This window comes from Canis lupus, unplaced genomic scaffold, assembly GCF_011100685.1.
Source record: "Canis lupus familiaris isolate Mischka breed German Shepherd unplaced genomic scaffold, alternate assembly UU_Cfam_GSD_1.0 chrUn_S1580H1769, whole genome shotgun sequence".
Taxonomy (NCBI): Eukaryota; Metazoa; Chordata; class Mammalia; order Carnivora; family Canidae; genus Canis; species Canis lupus.
Genome location: NW_023330421.1, coordinates 8,763 through 24,470, shown reverse-complemented (window position 1 = coordinate 24,470; position 15,708 = coordinate 8,763).

Below are 15,708 nucleotides of genomic sequence, written 5' to 3'. Positions count from 1 at the left end.
GTCTTTAAAAATATCCATATCTACTTATAATTCCTCAGGAATTAAAAATATTACATGATAAAATGTAATTAACAGAGATTTCATCAAAGAGGAGATATGGATAGCAAATAAGCACGTGAAAAGTTGATTGGCTTATTAGTAATTATGGATTTGCAAATTATAACCAAAATTAAATACCATTATATACCATTGAATACCATTAAATACCATTAAGTATTATTATTATTAGAGTCGCAAGGAAAAAAAACATCCTAAGTGCTGATGAAGATGCAAAACAACTGTAACTCTCATACATTGATTGCTAGTGGGAATACAAAATGGTTCGACCAACATGGAATACAATTTCTCAGTTTCATTTTTTTAATATTTTATTTATTTGTTCCTGAGAGACACAGAGAGAGAGGCAGAGACAGGCAGAGGGAGAAGCAGGTTCCCTGCTGGGAGCCCGTCGTGGTACTCGATCCTGGGACCCTGGGGTCATGAACCAAGCCGAAGGCAGACGTTCAACCACTGAGCCACCCAGATGTCCCATATGATTCCATTTAAATAATAACATTTTGGAAAAGACAGAACTATGGGTGCAGAACACAGGCCAGGGTCACCAAGACACAGGGAAAGGAGATTGACTACAAAATGCTGTGAGAGGACATTTTCAGGGGACAGAATTGCTCTGTATCTTGATTGTGGCATATGTACCTACCTACATACGCTCAAGAATACTCACTGATCTATAAACTCAAAAAGGTGAACATGATGCAAGTAAATTATGCTTCAATAAACCTGACAAAATAAAGCATTCATGATGTTATTTTTAAAAAGTCTTATTTGTGGATTTCAAAGTTCCCAAATATTCTGAATGAGTGGAATTAAATATTATAGGCTGATTCTGCTGAGACTTCAACTTTAGACTTTGTTTAAAAGGGATGTAAATTAAAAAAAATAAAGTGTGTTTGGATGGTTCCCTTGGTTAACCATCAGACTCCTGGTTTCATCTCAGGTTAAGAACTCAGGACCCTGAGACCCACTGCTAACCCTGAGCTGGCTCTGCAGGGAGTTTGCTTGAAGATTCGCGCCTCTGCACCTTCACCACCTGTGTTCAATCTCTCTCTCACTCTCAAGTAAATGAATAAGTCTTAAAAAAAAGGCATGTACATTTTCAGAGGTAACCAATCAGAAAATAACGTCTGTATCATGTAAGGGTTAAAGGAATTAGAAAAAAAATAGCCCGAACAAATTTGATTTTTTTAAAGATTTTATTTATTTATTCATGAGAGAAGCAGAGACACAGGCAGAGGGAGAAGCAGGCTCCCTGCAGTGAGCCCGATGTGGGACTCGATCCTGCATCTCCAGGTTCACATCCTGGGTTGAAGGCAAATGCTAAACCCTTGAGCCACCAGGGGATCCCTTTCTTTTTTTTTCCCAATCAAAAAACATTCGTTGCCCATTTACAATGTGCTAAACACTAGGCACTGTGCATACAGACAAAAGGCGCACTGACTGCTCCCAAGGAGTTTATTAACAAGTTGGGGCCACAACAAAATAAATAGTTAAAATACGATGCGGTCAGAAGGGAGGGGCAAGATGGCAGAAGAGTAGGGTCCCCAAGTCACCTGTCCCCACCAAATTACCTAGATAAGCTTCAAATCATCGAATTTGGCCTGAGATTTAAAGAGAGAACAGCTGGAATGCTACAGTGAGAAGAGTTTGTGCTGCTATCAAGGTAGGAAGACGGGGAAAAAAGAAATAAAGAAACAAAAGGCATCCAAGCGGGAGGGGCCCCGCAAGGAGCCAGGCAAAGGCCGGGGCGAGTGTCCCCAGGACAGGAGAGCCCCGTCCCAGAGAAGCAGGAGCTTCACCAATCTTCCCGGGGAAAAAGGAGCCCGCAGTGAGTTAGAGCAGGACCCCAGGAGGGCGGGGATGCCCCCAGGCTCCCTGGGACACTAACAGAGCACCTGCACCTCCAGGAGAGTGCACCGAGGTCCCTATAGCACTGCAGCATGAGCAGGGCTTGACACAGGATCAGCTCAGAAGGGGCTGCATGGCCAGGAGCATGAATCCAACAGCACAGGCCCAGGAGCACAGGGCGCTGGGGACACAGCCCAGGATCCAGCCTCCCCTTGGGACAGTCAGAGGCCGGGAGGGGTCAGGATACAAAATCAATGCCCAGAAGTCAGTGGCATTTCTATACACTAGCAATGAGACTGAAGAAAAAGAAATGAAGGAGTCCATCCCATTTACAATTACACCCAAAAGCATAAGATACCTGGGAATAAACCTAACTAAAGAGGTAAAGGATATATACCCTAAAAACTATAGAACACTTCTGAAAGAAATTGAGGAAGACAATTGACAGGGAATAAAATAAAGGGGAAAGAAGAAAAAATGAGAGGGAAATATCAGAAAGGGAGACAGGACATGTAGACTCCTAACTCTGGGAAATGAACTAGGGATGGTGAAAGGGGAAGAGAGCATGGGGTGTGGGTGAATGAGTGATGGGCACTGAGGGGGCACTTGACGGGATGAACATTGGGTGTTATTCTGTATGTTGGCAAATTGAATACCAATAAAAATAAATTTATTATAAAAAAAATTCTAAAAAATTTTTCTTAACTATCTACTTTTCTAGTTGATCTCATGTGGAAAATTAAGCTGATTTCTTTTACATCCTTTTACATAAGTGAGAAGATAAGGTATTTAATACTCTTTCATATTTATAGATCATCTTCCAAATTACAGCCAATATGATTTTTTATTTGGCAACAAACATTTTAAAAAAATCTAATGAACAACAACAACAAAAAATCTAATGAACAAAAATTTGAAGAAAGAGAAAAATGCTCCACATTTGGCACTCAGTCCAAGGTTGACACTGTAAAGATTTTCTTCTTTCTTATTCTTTACTAAATTAAGAGTATCTTTATGTTTAAAAAAAATGAGATTGCACATAAGGAGCAAAACTTCAAAATTACTTAAAATAGAAGTGTTTCATTGAATTGTTTTATATCGTTTTAATTTGGGTGAAGTAATTGTAAATGGGATGGACTACTTTATTTCTCTTTCTTCAGTCTCATTGTTAGTGTATAGAAATGCCATTGTTTTATGGGCATTGATTTTGTATCCTGCCACACTACCAAATTGCTGTATGAGTTCTAACAATCTTGGAGTGGAGTCTTTTGGGTTTTCTATGTAGAGTATCATGTCATCGGTGAAGAGGGAGAGTTTGACTTCTTCTTTGCCAATTTGAATGCCTTTAATGTCTTTTTGTTGTCTGATTGCTGAGGCAAGGACTTCCAATACTATGGTGAATAGCAGTGGTGAGAGTGGACATCCCTGTCTGGTTCCTGATCTTAGGGGAAAGGCTCCCAGTGCTTCCCCATTGAAAATTATATTTCCTGTGAGATGTTCGTAGATGGCCTTTCAGATGTTGAGGAATGTTCCCTCTATCCCTACACTCTGAAGAGTTTTGATCAGGAATGGATGCTGTATTTTGTCAAATGCTTTCTCTGCATCTAATGAGAGGATCCTATGGTTCTTGGTTTTTCTCTTGCTGATATGATGAATCACACTGATTGTTTTACGAGTGTTGAACCAGCCTTGTTCCCCGGGGATAAATCCTACTTGGTCGTGGTGAATAATTTTCTTAATGTGCTGTTGGATCCTATTGGCTAGTATCTTGTTGAGAATTTTTGCATCCATGTTCATCAGGGATATTGGTCTGTAATTCTCCTTTTAGTGGGGTCTTTGTCTGGTTTTGGAATTAAGGTGATTCTGGCTTCATAGAACGAATTTGGAAGTACTCCATCTCTTTAGTAGAATAGGTATGGTTTCTTCTTTAAACGTTTGATAGAATTCCCCTGGGAAGCCATCTGGCCCTGGACTTGTGTGTCTTGGGAGGGTTTTGATAAACTGCTTCAATTTCCTCCCTGGTTATTGGCCTGTTCAGGTTTTCTATTTCTTCCTGTTCGATTTTTGGTAGTTTGTAGCTTTCCAGGAATGGGTCCATTTCTTCTAGATTGCCTAATTTATTGGCGTATAGCTGTTGATAATATGTTTTTAAAATCGTTTGTATTTCCTTGGTGTTGGTAGTGATCTCTCCTTCTCATTCATGATTTTATTAATTTGAGTCTTCTCTCTCTTCTTTTATAAGGCTGGCTAATGGTTTATCTATCCTATTAATTTTTTCATAAAACCAATTCCTGGTTTTGTTGATCTGTTCCACAGTCTTCTGGTCTCGATTTTCGTTGAGTTCTGCTCGAATCTAATTAACTCCCTTCTTCTGTGGGGTGGAGGATCTATTTGCTGTATTTTCTCTAGCTCCTTTAGGTGTAAGGTTAGTTTTGTATTTGATTCTTTCCAGTTTTTGGATGGATGCTTGTATTGCGATGTATTTCCCCCATCAGGACTGCTTTTGCTGTATCCCAAAGATTTTGTATGGTTGTATCTTCATTCGCATTAGTTTCCATGAATATTTTTAATTCTTCCTTATTTCCTGGTTGACCGTTTCATCTTTTAGCAAGATGGTCCTTAACCTCCACGTGTTTGAAGTCCTCCAAACTTCTTATGTGATTTAGTTCTAATTTCAAGGCATTATGATCTGAGAATATGCAGGGGACGATCCCAATCTTTTAGTATCAGTTAAGGACCTGATTGTGACCCAGTATGTGGTCTATTCTGGAGAAAGTTCCATGTGCACTTGAGAACAATGTGTATTCAGGTGAGTTTGGATGTAAAGTTCTGTAGGTATCTGTGGAATCCATCTGGTCCAGTGTATCATTTAAATCTCTCATTTCTTTGTAGATGTTGTGTTTAGAAGACCTATTGAGTGTAGAAAGTGCTAGATTGAAGTCACCAAGTATAAGTCCAAGTATAAGTGTAGTATTATCGAATTATGTCTTAACTTTGGCATTGTGTAACTCTGTGGAAGAGAGGACTGTTTCTGATTCTTTCTTTTGAGGTAAGGTTTTTCCTTCTAGTCTTGTTGCTCAGTGCAGAGTGGCCAAAAACAAGTTGTATTGGGAAAGAGAAAAGAGAGGAGGGAAAGAATGAAAGAAAGGAATAAAAGAAAGAAAGGATAAAAAAGAGAAAAAAAAAAAGAGAAAAAGAGAAAAAAGGGGTGGGGGAAAGCAACAGAAATCAAAAGGAAAAAAAGAGGGGGAGTATCCTGTGGTTCTGTATACTGTAAGTTCCTTGACTTCGGAACTTTCTAGTGCTGGTTGATCAATAATTTGTTTTCCCATGTCCGCCTTGCTGGTCTTTAAGGGGAGGGTCCTGTTGTGCTGATTTTCAGGTGTTGCACTTGGGGAAGCTGTTCAGCCCCCTGCCTGGTGCAGGGCTCAGTGACTGATGTTTAAGCTGATTATCTGGTGAGGCCACTGTGAGGCTCAGTGGGGTTGTTGATCCTGGGAGGCCCCAGGAGGAACAGTAACAGTGGCAGAGGCCAGCTCTGCAGCCCTGGAATCAGCTTCCACAGTAACTACAGAGCTCTCATTGTGCAGGGGTCTGGATGCTCCAGGGTGGGGCCGCTGATGTGCTCAGCTGGGCAGGAGAGTCCTTGTTGTCTTGTGCCCTCCTGGCCTCTGCCTGTCCTGGAGGGAGGCTGGATCCTGGGCTGTGTCCCTGGCACCCTGTGCTCCCGGGCCTGCGCTATTGGAATTGCGATCCTGGCCCCGCAGCTCCCTCTCAGAGCCGCCTGAGCTGCTTTCGAGCTGCTCCCATGGCCTCGTAGCCCCTCCTGTGTGGAGTCTCTGCCAGAGCCGCCTCTGAGCTGCTCCAGGGTCCAGCCGTGCGGGCGCAGCAGCCCTTTAGGGAGCTCGGGACCCTCTCCTGGGGCGCAGGTGCTCTGTTAGTGTCCCAGGGAGCCTGAGGGATCCCTGCCCTCCTGGATCCTGCTCTAACTCTCCCTGCAAGGCCTTTCTGCCTGAGAAGATTGGTGAAGCTCCTGCTTCTCCGGGTCGGGGCTCTCCTGTCCTGGGACACTCACCCTGGCCTTAGCCTGGCTTCCCACAGGCCCACCCCCTTGGATGCCTTTTGTTTCTCTATTTCTTTTTCCCCGTCTTCCTACCTTGATAGAAGCATGCACTCTTCTCACTGTAGCATTCCAGAATTCTCCATTTAAATCTCAGCTGAATTCATAGATTTTCAGGATGATTTGAAGTTATCTAGTTAATTTGGTGGGGACAGGTGACTTAGTGACACTACTCTTCCACCATCTTGTCCCTCCTCCCTCCCAGTTAGTTTTGAAGCAATTTCATGGAAATGGAGCATCCTTTATTTGTACACAATATTAATAAAGATAAGGAATTGGGACTTTGTGTTTTGCTATTTTGCTATTGTCTTGGGTCCGAGACTCCCTACTTGCCATGAAGCCTGTATGTTGATGGTCAGTTTGTCTTGAGCTGCTCAGGAAACCAAAGTTCTAACAGAAAAATAATCAATTCCAATGAGAAAGAATTATCAAACGTAGGGTCAAAATTTCTATATTCTCTTCCTTTCTTCTGAGAAATTAAAAAAATCAGAAGATGATTCCATTAATACAAAATCAGAACAAAGAGTGTAGGATTGTTAAAAGTAAGTGAGTGAGCTGTGAGTAACCTAGTAAGCCATTCTTCTCAGTTCCAGAGAAATATTTACCAAGACATCGAACTGCTGGTCTGCTGAGAAAACTTGAGCTACGAACCCCATACAAATTGATAAATTTGAACACTTTAAACTTTTTTTGAAAGTCAGGATAAGAAAAAGTGTTTTCTAACATTTTATTATGGTTATTTTCACAAATAAAGCAAAATTGAAAGAATTTACAGTAAACACCAAAATATCAACGAGGTTATACCATTAATATTTTGTTATGCTTAGTTTTATTACATTTCTGTCTGCATATCCATGCCCCTCAGACAAAAAAAAAGAATATATATGGCATGACACTATTTACATAAATTTCAGAAGAGCAGGCTCAGCTAATCTATGATGTTAGAAGACAAGATGTGGGCAGCCCCGTGGCTCAGTTTTTGCACCGCCTTCAGCCCAGGGTGTGATCCTAGAGACCAGGGATCCAGTCCCACATCAGGTTCCCTGAATGGATCCTGCTTCTCACTCTGCCTGTGTCTCTGCCTCTCTGTGTGTGTCTCTCATGAATAAATTTTAAAAATCTTTAAAAACCTAAAAAGAAAAGAGAAAAGAAGTCAGGATGCCAGCCAGGCTAGCAGGAGAAGATTTCCTGGAAGGGTTCATATGGAACTTTGCACATGATAGTGAAGGAGGATTTCGACCACCTCCATTTTGACCTCAAACTTTCTAATTGATTAAGTTCTTCAATCAGCTTATCTCTTAACTCAGGCAAAACACCCAGCACAGGCATCCCCTCCCCTGAAGGGTACTCCTTTTCACTAAACCCTGACTTGTTTCTCTGCCTTCGAATCTTGTCAGTGGCAAATGAAATCTTAGTGACGAATAACATGGGTCTATTTGGGAACCCTGTGCTCTTGCTCTCCTCTAACCCGGCTACAATAGTGTCTTATTTCTTGATGTTGATGATAGTTTCACTGGGGTTTCGATCTGTGAAAATTCACTGAGTTTATATGTGTAATGTGCACAGTTCCAATGTTATAATTCAAAAAAAACCGATACCACACAGAACTATTATAAAGAGATTAAACTCATATAATAAAATACAGAGGTCATCAGAGTAAATAGAAACCAAACAGAAAAAAATGAACTATTGGGACTTCATCAAGATAGAAGTTTTTGCACAGCAAAGGATACAGTCAACAAAACTCAAAGACAACCTACAGAATGGGAGAAGATATTTGCAAATGACATATCAGATAAAGGGCTTAGTTTCCAAGATCTATAAAGAACTTCTTAAACTCAACACCAAAGAAACAAACAATCCAATCATGAAATGGGCAAAAGACATGAACAGAAATCTCACAGAGGAAGACGATAACATGGCCAACATGCCATGTAGAAAATGCTCTGCATCACTTGCCATCAGGGAAAATACAAAATCAAACCACAATGAGATACCACCTCACGCCAGTGAGAATGGGGAAAATTAACAAGGCAGGAAACAACAAATGTTGGAGAGGATGCGGAGAAAAGGGAACCCTCATACACTGTTGTGTGGGAATGTGAACTGGTGCAGCCACTCTGGAAAACTGTTGGGGGAGGTTCCTCAAACAGTTAAAAATATACCTGCCCTACGACCCAGCAATTGCACTGTTTGGGGATTTACCCCAAAGATACAAATGCATGAAACGCCGGACACCTGCACCCCGTGTTTATAGCAGCAAATGGCCACGATAGCCAAACTTGGAAGGGAGCCTTGGTGTCCAACGAAAGATGAATGGATAAGAAGATGTGGTTTATGTATACAATGGAATATTACTCAGAGGCTATTAGAAATGACAAATACCCACCATTTGCTTCAACGTGGATGGAACTGGAGGGTATTATGCTGATGAAGTAAGTCAGTCGGAGAAGGACAAACATTATATGTTCTCATTCATTTGGGGAATATAAATAATAGTGAAAGGGAATATAAGGGAAGGGGGAAGAAATGTGTGGGAAATATCAGAAAGGGAGACAGAACGTAAAGACTGCTAACTCTGGGAAACGAACTAGGGGGGTAGAAGGGAGGAGGGGGGGGGTGGGAGTGAATGGGTGACAGGCACTGGGGGTTATTCTGTATGTTAGTAAATTGAACACCAATAAAAAATAATTTAAAAAAAATCTGATATATTTTTCTTATTGGAGAGATGTTCAAAGCAACCTAAAACTGGAAACTGGAAATAAGGGAGTGCAAAGAGATACACACCAATATGGATCAAAAAACAAAATAAAACAAAACACTAGTATATTTATTTTTCTAACACTTACTCTGGCTCATCCAAGATTAAATATTCTAATTGTCATTAGCCTCTCCTTGCACCCATTTATTTTATTCACAATTCAAGTAGGTTAAAAATTGGTAAAGATATCAAGGTGAACACCCAATAAAGGATATGCATTCTTCCCTAGCATGAATGGGACATTTTCAAAATGATCACATACTAGAAAATAAAACGAGTATGTCAGTAATCCTCAAATATCAATAAAACAAAGATGACATTCTCTGACCACAATACAAATTAATTTCACAGATTTTAATTTTAAATCTCCAGATCTTTATCCTGAAACCATATACTTCATTCAACTGCCCACTCAGCATAAACACGTGAATGATTAATAAACATCTCAAACACAATGTGGCTAAAAGTGAGCACCTAATTTCCCCCTGCTAGAGTTGCTCCAGCCATAAGTTTCCCTGTCTATAGTGTCTCAGGCCAAAAGACTCAGAGTCATTCTTGTCTCCTCTGGCTTTTAAACCTACACCCAGTTTGTGAGGAAATCCTGAGGACTCTATCTTTAAAATGACATCTCAGAAAAAAACCACTTCTAGCCACCTGCGCTGTAGTTGCCCTGGCATAAGCCATCTTCTGCACATTTCCTTCTAACAGGTTTGCCATGACCCACTGTGTCTATTTTCAACTATTGCAGCTGACTTGAACCCCTTCTGTGGCAAGCTGGAATATGTCACCTCTTGTTAAAATGCTGTAGTGCCTTCCCACTTCATTCAGAAGAAAAGCTGTAGGATGGTCTCTAAGGCTCTCCCAGTCACCTCTAACACATTTCCAGTTTCCTATCTGATACTCTCCATTGCTCACTCAGCCTCCAGCCCTCTCTGTTGGTCCTAGAATGAATCAGCATGCATTCCTGATTCCTTAAAACTTAGGGCTCTACTCTTCCTTTTGCCTAGAAATCTTCAAGAAATACCTTTGGTGAATTACCCTCGCCATCTTCAAGTCTTCCCTAAAATTTCTCCTTCTCTCTGAGATTCCATTACAAACCCATTTAATATTGCAGACTTCCCCTCATCCTTAGGCCCTCTTGTGGGTGCTCTGTGTGAATTTGTTGAATATCACAACCTGTGGTATGCAGCTAACACAACACTCATTAAAAACAATTATATAACCTACATGCTAATTTTAGGGAAGAAAGATAGGGACTATACATGCTTATTATAAGGAAGAAATACAGGAAATAAACAATCTAAGTATATAACTCTGTGGTTTCTGCTAAAATTTTAACCTGATTTTCCTGTCACATTCACCTGGATAGTCTTCAGACATTTAAAATCATCACTTTCAAAAGAGAAATCATCTTCAGACTGTTCCTCAATTCTTCATATTGTAAATAGTGCCAATATTCACAGTGATCTATTCTGGGAGCTTAGAGGGAACATCCTTGGCTCGTCCTTCTCCCTGACCCATCTATTCAAACAATCACCAATTTTGCAAATTTGCATTCTGCAACATCTCTCAAATCCACTTACATTTCTATGCTACTTTGTCCAAATACCAAGATCCAGATCCATTCACAAGAGTTCTCATTTGCTTGCTCACTGCCTTTGTAACTGTTCTTTCGGATTTCCAACCCAACTCTGCTCCATATCATTCACTCATGATAGCTGCTATGGGCTGAATTGTGTCCCCTCAGATTTGCCTTTGAAGTCCTCCTAACTATTGATACAAAAATACAAAGACTTTGTCCTAAATATGGCTGGTATTCAGTGTTAAGTGGCTGGAGTGGCTTACCACCCATTCATAGTCCTTCAAAGACATTGTGTAGATTTTTTTAAGCACGTAAAATGGCTAATAAATGCCTGCAGGCAACTGCAAGGTTCTTCTTCTTTCTTTCTTTCTTCCTTTCTTTTTCTTTTCTTATTTTCTTTTCTTTCTTTCTTTCTTTTTTCTTTTCTTCTTCTTTCTTCTTTCTTTCTTATTCTTGCTCGGGGGTTTTCTTTATCTTTCTTTTCTTTCTTTCTTCTTTCTTTCTGTTAAGGTTCTCCTTTCAAAGGTGTTTTGAGACTGCTTTGGTGTATAAGCTTAAGTTCTACTGTATAATAGCATGGCAGCAAAAAAAACAAGAATACCTAGATTGTATTCAGCTCAGAAGTATGTTCCTCTGGCTCTAAGATTTCAGATCTACTCCCAAAGCTTTGCCTGTTTTAATCCATAATATCCATATTGAAAATACTCCTTAGCAATCTACTACTACAAATAGAAAAAAGTTTACTAAATAGAATGGCTGGTACTTTTAAGACTAATTTGCATTTAATGTAGTAAACTTAAACCCAGACAGTATCTGTGATTGACAACACGTTTTGAAGAAGGTCACCTTGCTTGATATTATAGTATAATATGAATATTTGCCTATTTAAATTTTTTTTAAAGTAGCCACGTTTTAACAGCAGAAGAAGAAGCTAGGAGGAAGGGCTATATTGTTGGTTGGTGGGAAAGGAAGCTCAGAGAAAGCGTTACTCTTCACTTTCCTTACCTCTTTGTTCAAGAGAAGGAAGACTGCCTTGCCCTGGTCCCATAGAGGTGTGGCCATTTTTCATAGGCCCTTACTCTCATACATTCTCTCTTTGGGAATGGACAGACTCATAAAGTTTTGACCACATCACTCAGCATGGGGAGTATAGGGTCTCTGTCACTTACCCCTCTTTTCCTCCACTGACCCTTTGCAGCCCTGGACCTCATCTGTGGGAATGGGAGTCCCCTGCCCAAACTGTCCCACACCATAGACCTTTGCCCTGGCTAGAATTGTCCTTTCCTTTTTTAAAACATTTTTAATTATTTATTCATGAGACACACACACACACACACACAGAGGCAGAGACACAGGCAGAGGGAGAAGAAAGCTCCATGTGGGGAGCCTGACTTAGGATTCAACCCTAGGTCTCTAGGATTATGCCCAGAGCCAAAGGCAGATGTTCAACTGCTGATCCACTCAGGCATCCCAGAATTGCCCTTTCCTCACTTACTACTTTTGTGCAATGACATTACATTTCATTTCATGAGGTCTGGATACAACCAAATTTAGTTACATTTCAAGTCGATTCAAGTGTGATTCTACTTGCAAACATCTTGTGGAGGGCTGGTGAAAATAAACTTTAACACACACACACGCACGCGCGGGCACATGCATGCACATTTTCCCTTCTTAGCCAGAAATTGGTACTACTGAAAAAATTGGTGCTAAGCACAGAAGAAATGTTAGAATTCCTGTTTTGGGTAAATACAACTTCTTTCTTACTTAGCAATATCTAAAGAATACATTTATTTTTTTAAAGAATACATTTTCATTCTTCTGCATGTGGATGTCCAATTTTCCAAGCACCATTTATTGAAGAGACTGTCTTTCTTCCAATGGATAGTCTTTCCTCCTTTATCGAATATTAGTTGACCATAAAGTTCAGGGTCCACTTCTGGATTCTCTATTCTGTTCCACTGATCTATGTGTCTGTTTTTGTGCCAGTACCACACTGTCTTGATGACCACAGCTTTGTAGTACAACCTGAAATCTGGCATTGTGATGCCCCCAGATATGGTTTTCTTTTTTAAAATTCCCCTGGCTATTCGGGGTCTTTTCTGATTCCACACAAATCTTAAAATAATTTGTTCTAACTCTCTGAAGAAAGTCCATGGTATTTTGATAGGGATTGCATTAAACGTGTATATTGCCCTGGGTAACATTGACATTTTCACAATATTAATTCTGCCGATCCATGAGCATGGAATATTTTTCCATCTCTTTGTGTCTTCCTCATGTTGGAGAGGATGCGGAGAAAAGGGAACCCTCATACACTGTTGGTGGGAATGTGAACTGGTGCAGCCACTCTGGAAAACTGTGTGGAGGTTCCTCAAACAGTTAAAAATATACCTGCCCTACGACCCAGCAATTGCACTGTTGGGGATTTACCCCAAAGATACAAATGCAATGAAACGCCGGGACACCTGCACCCCGATGTTTATAGCAGCAATGGCCACGATAGCCAAACTGTGGAAGGCGCCTTGGTGTCCAACGAAAGATGAATGGATAAAGAAGATGTGGTTTATGTATACAATGGAATATTACTCAGCTATTAGAAATGACAAATACCCACCATTTGCTTCAACGTGGATGGAACTGGAGGGTATTATGCTGAGTGAAGTAAGTCAGTCAGAGAAGGACAAACATTATATGTTCTCATTCATTTGGGGAATATAAATAATAGTGAAAGGGAATATAAGGGAAGAGAAGAAATGTGTGGGAAATATCAGAAAGGGAGACAGAACGTAAAGACTGCTAACTCTGGGAAACGAACTAGGGGTGGTAGAAGGGGAGGAGGGCGGGGGGGTGGTGAATGGGTGACAGGCACTGGGGGTTATTCTGTATGTTAGTAAATTGAACACCAATAAAAAATAAATTAAAAAAAAGAATACATTTAAATCTTAAAACAGTTCTGATCATAAAAAGAAATACAGATTGTAGGTCAGGGGAAGATACTGGTCAAAAGTAATCAGTAGGATATATTCCACCTTCCAGAGAACCTGAACCAAAACCTCTTGTCCAGACCGTGCTCCCTTATTATATAGGTACATTTCCCTGCAGACTGTGGACACATTGGAATGACAGTGAGTGTAGTTGCACATGAAAGGCTATTTTTCCCTTACTTTGTATATATATCTACATTAATACCTTAGGGGATATAGAGAATCTTCTTTTCCATCAGTGATTCACAAGGAACTATGACTATATTTTGGAGCTTAAAGAAGGGACAAAATGTTAAAGATACTGTATTTATTGTAAATATAGAATTTCAAACTTATTTACAGAGAAATGTAGATGGTGCCATTTTCATTATTAGGTGCCAACCCCATTTCACAAAGAGAAATATGTGCAGTATCTTTAAAATGGTTCCTTTAGCTCATATCCTCCCAGGAACTCCTATTCTATTTGGAGTTTCCCCTAAGACCAATTATTTGATTTTCATGTTGAATATTCCATAAAGAGTTCCACAATTTTCTATTGCCAAGTGAGGTGATCTTCCACTCATATTTCCACAGATGTGAGATAATATCAAATGGGAGGAAAAGTGAAACCAGGGCAGCTCCGGTGGTACAGTGGTTTAGTGTCTCCTGCAGCCCAGGGCGTGATCCTGGAGACCCTGGATCGAGTCCCACGTCGGGCTCTCTGCATGGAGCCTGCTTCTACCTCTGCCTGTGTCTCTGCCTCTCATTCTCTCTGTGTCTCTATGAGTAAATAAATAAATAATATTTAAAAAAAAGAAAAGTGAAACCAGTGGTCTCTAGAAGTGGATATGACTTTTATAAGCATGTGAAGTACAATATATTTTTAATACTCCATGGTTTCTCTGAGCTCGGAATAAGCTTTTCAGCATAAGCTCACATATGTTTCCAAAGGGCTGGATGCTGTCATTTAGCTGGAGGTGGCAATGACAGGTGTGTTCAGTGACATTTTAAAGGTGCAAAATGATAAAAAAACATAATTAGACTTACTTAAATTCTGTCTTCTGGAAGGTATATATCAGAACAAACACATGAAGAAAATAAGATGTGTTGCATCATAGTCCATTATTTTACCTGTGAGATATCAACATTCACTTAGAGGCAAATGCATCTTTAAGTAGGAAAAGATAGGAAGAAAGTAATAGATATTTTGACTCAAGATTGCCATGAAATTTCAACTCTGTAACTATGGTGGCATAAAGTTAAATCTACAATGTTAGAAATGTAGGAAACACCCATGATCTCTCCTGCCATTCGTGAATTGCAAAAGATAATTTCTGTACAAGTCAGTCAAAACACTAGTAGTAGTGTATAATTGTAGAAGATAATTGGGAAGACTGCATTCCCCCAGATTAATGATAATTTTTAAAGGGTATGAATCTTGGGACTTCCATCCACATACTACTGCAATGTGAATAAAATGCCGTGTCTACACAATTAACCCAGTGATGCCCATAAAAGTGAATATTACTGATATCATTGTAGCTAATGACTGTGCCTGTAGGCTAATAATGGTCATACCTAGATTTTAACTTTCCTACTGAAATTACATTTCCAAAATGTTTGGGGGCTGCAGTGGTTTTCACAGTTATCTCAACACTTGACAAATAGAAAGCAAAACATAAATCTAAATAATGTATTTAGAAACAACTGGGCATTTGTTCACAGCTTAGCTGTTCATTTCATACTGTTGCCACCCTGCATATGCTGAAAACTTTATGTTTTTATCTATCAACTTCAATTCCATTTTGAATTTAATTTATTGCCTTTACTTACTGAAATTCTCTCCAAGCAGCCCACAGATTTAGGAAAACTTGATCTGACCTTCTGCACATTCTAGGAAGTTGCTTCATAAAATGCTCCAGATGGAAGTGAAGGAGTCATGTTTTAAAGGAGGGATGAAAGAAGAAACAAGTTGGATTATGTGTTTCTTCCATATGAGGTAGACCTTATGGTTCTATGCATATTTTTGTGCATGTGTGATATTCTTTTACACTCTATGCCTGATAGTACCCACATATAGAAAGAGGTAGGTTGCCGCAGGACACAAAAGGCAGTTTAGGAGTACTTCTTTCTACTTATAAAGTGACAGTTTCTGGTTCGTCCAGATTTAAAGACAGAGATCAAATTGAATTTGCTTGTATTCTATCTGCAATGACTTGCAATCCCTATTTTATTTTATTATTATTATTATTAATTTATTTTTTATTGGTGTTCAATTTGTCAACATATAGAATAACACCCAGTCTCATCCCATCAAGTGCACACCTCAGTGCCCGTCACCTAGTCACCCCCACCCCCCCACCTCCCCTTCCAC